Raw genomic sequence first — 3,726 nt, 5'->3', positions numbered from 1 at the left:
AGTCCCCCCCCCCAAACAAAACATGACTTTGTGTGCTTGCCAACAAGGGTTTCTCCAGCAAGTACTGAGGTAAGACGTTTCTTGTAGTTGGTTACCAGGTTTGCACACATCTCGAGGGATTTTGGTCCACTCTTTTTTACAGATCTTCTCTAAAGATTTCTTGCCTGTCGCTTGGCAACTTGCAGTTTCAGCTCCCTCCATACATTTTCTATAGGATTAAGTTTGGGAGACTGGCTAGGCTGCTCCATGACCTTAAAAAAGAGCTATGGGGTAAGTGTTTTTCCCTATAGAGTCCCTTAAGAGTCACGGGAGGACATATACTTGCATCTTGTCCTCCTGTGACCCAAAGCTCAGTATATCACGATCTACTGAGACCTCGACAGCCTTGACGGATCCCTACAATGCTCTAGAGATCCATCCAGCTGCGGGAATGACAGCTTGCTCTGCCAATCTGCCTACCAGCTGTTCCTGCCCCCCCAGCGCTGGAGGATCCAAACGGGGAGGGGGGAAATCCCTGCAGGGAGCCATGACTGGCAGTCACGGCTCTCTGCAGGGAGATGATCGAGAAGTGAGCGAAGGACGGTATGTGTTCGCTTACTTCCCGATCTATTGAGCAGACGTGTGACAGTTTCCCCATCCACTCCACCCCGCCTCTGCTCCCACTCCACTCCCCCCGCTCGAACTATGAGGATGAGTGATTTTCACTCACCTCACAGTTCTCCTTTTTAATGTGCTTCTTCTTGAGCCACTGCTTTTGTTGCCTTTGCAGTATGTTTTGGCTCATTGTCATGCGGAAAGACCTATCCCTGACCTATCTGGAGTGTTCTGGCTGAGGAAGGAGGTTCTCATCCAAGATTATACAATACATGGCCTTGTCCATTGGCCCCTCAATGCGGCAAAGTCGGCCTGTACCTTTTTAGGAGAGAAACCGCACCAAAGCATAATCTTTTCACCTCCGTGCTTGACTGCAGGGATGGTGTTCTTATGGTCCTAGTCAGCATTTTTCTTCCTCCAAACAGTGAGTGGAGTTAATGCCAAGGAGCTCAATTTTGGTCTCATTTGACCGCAGCACTTTCTCCCAATCCTTCTCTGAATCATTTAGATGTTCATTGGCAATCTTCAGACGGGCCTGTACATGTGCCTTCTTGAGGAGGGGGACCTTGCGGGCGCTGCAGGATCTCAATCCATGGCGGTGTATTGTTACCAATGGTTTGTTTGGTGTCTGTGGTTCCAACTGCCTTGAGATCATTCACAACTCCTGTGTAGTTCAGGGCTGATCCTTCACTTTTCTCATGATCATCCTTGCCCCTTGAGGGAAATCTTGCATGGAGCTCCAGACTGAGGGCGATTTTTGGTTATTTTGCATTCCTTCTATTTGCGTATAATCGCTCCAACAGTTGTCTCCTCACCAAGCTTCTTGTAGCCCATTCCAACCTTGTCCCCAATGTCCTTTGACAGCTCTTTTGGTCTTGCCCATGGTGGTGAAGTTTGAATGGAAGAAAGATTCTGTGGACAGATGTCTTTTATATACATACTGAGTTGTCGTTAGGAGCACCTTCCTAAATTGACAGGACTAATCTGTGTACCAGATAGCCAGTATGTGGGAGCCAGAATTATTGTTGGTTGGTAGGGGATCAAATACTTATTTTACTCACTAAACTGCAATTCAATTTATAAAAAATTTTTATCATGTGTTTTTTTTTGTTTTTTGTTCTGGATTTTTGGTTGATGTTCTGTCTCCATTTAAAATACACCTATGACAAAAAAAAATATAAACCTTTAATTTCTTTGTAAGTTAGCAAACTTAAAAAATCTGCAGGGGATCAAATTATTTTCCTCACTGTATATTGTTATGGAAACTTTGCTTGGTCTTTGCGCACAAATGCACTTTCAGCATCAAAATGCGCCAAGCACAAACAATTCCGTCGCGCTTAAAGGCACTTTGTCTTAAGCTCTTTGGTATAAGGAAATTAAGTATTTCGGTAGTGCCAGGTAGTCAGACAAGATGCTGCTTCAAGCTGGAGGCTCAGTTTGTAAGTCCTGCCTTAGCCACGAGTCGCTCCGTATATTAAGAGGCAAAAGAGTAACGCCCAGAGGGAGATGGCTTTACAACATCAGGCAATCAGGCCAGAATGTACAGTTACATAACAAAAGAAAAGGAGTGCACCAACGTGGATGAGCAGAGAAATGTGCATGACTCATCTTTGCTAAACAAAGGACTATGATCTGCTGAGTCAGGTTCATTGCCCCGATCAGCCACGTGTATGTGCATCCGCCATCTTAGCCAGCATGGACCCCATTCAATACTGCTCAGAGTGACCAGTATCTATTAAGATCATTCTATTGGTTCTTACAGATTTGAGACTATCTGCGGAGACATTGCTAATGCTATTGTCAATGTACAGTACCAGTACACCAGCAAGGCATAAATCAATGTCTTCTCATAAAAGCAGAAGCCGCAACAGAAATATAATATGTATCTCTCGTTATGTGGACTCCGCTAATGTGCATAAACGTTCGCGGGCAATAAGTGCAGCGCATTGCGCACAAATTGGCAAACGTGTACACGTACTGCGAACACGTCTCAAAGGCCATAAGAAGGTTTTCATGCTGACGGTTTTACAGCTGGACCTGATTCAAGCCAAGTACGCTCTGCTAAAGCGTCCCTCGGTTAAATCCGTTACAGGGAGACAGATGACAATCTATAGAACACACACACACACACACTTATTCACCTGTGTCGCTGCAGCTCGCTCCCGTCCAAAGATTCTCAAGGGGCAGTGAGGGATCATAGGGTGGGCGCATGCGCAGTAGAGATCTTTGGCTGGGAGAGACGCAGAGCAAGTCAATGCATGCAGCCCGGCAGCGTGCACGCGCACAGACACAGTGTGACACAAGACATTGCAGTCAGTGCTGGATTAGAGGCCGGCACAAGCGCTGGAGGGACTCCTGAAAGATGATCAGAGCAAGAGGCATAATGTAAGGTAAATCCTTAGAGCAGCATCACTGTAATATTGTTAATAAATGTAATGTTCCCGGTTTAACTGCAAAATATATTGGAGATATTCCTTGTTTATATAATACATTTGCCACCGCTTTACACTACCAGCATCCTGTTCCTGTATTTACTGATGTGTCAATAGATTTTAGCAGTGTTCCTGAAAACCGCACTAACACATTTGTCAATTTGGCAGGTTGGGTGGGGGGCGTGAGGCGTGAAAAAAACCTAACCTCCATATGGCCAGTTTAACACTTAAACCCAGGGCCGGATTAACATAGGGGCGTTTGGAGCACAAGCTCCAGGCCCACCACTGAAAATAGGCCTGGCCATTAGATTTACTAATGCTTTGCACAGGGGCAGGATTATGTCTCTCTCTGGAGTCTATACCATTTACATATGAATGGATTGCGGTATTTACATATGAATGAATTGTTGCTAATTCATATGTAAATTACACAGTCAGTGCTCAGAGGTTTCGTGCGGGGAGGCAAGCTATGCGTTTTCGCATGCTGAAGAATTGGGCACATTGCGAGGTACTGTGCTGTAACTAATGGCAACATAAACAGAGATTCTAAGTCTCCCACAACCACACCTAGAAGTAAAGTGGTTTATTCAGCAAGGTGGGGGTAACGGCCCCAGGCATGGTTCTTTGCAAAGGCATAGAAGCCAGGACAGCCACGGTCTTGAACTCAAGGAAGAGGCGGGGGGGGAGAGTGGAGTGTGAG

The sequence above is a fragment of the Nanorana parkeri genome, unplaced genomic scaffold (genome assembly GCF_000935625.1).
Source record: "Nanorana parkeri isolate BGI_ZX_2015 unplaced genomic scaffold, ASM93562v1 scaffold3562, whole genome shotgun sequence".
In the NCBI taxonomy this organism is placed as follows: domain Eukaryota; kingdom Metazoa; phylum Chordata; class Amphibia; order Anura; family Dicroglossidae; genus Nanorana; species Nanorana parkeri.
The sequence above is the reverse complement of the archived record's forward strand: the minus strand, read 5'-3'. Positions refer to the sequence as shown.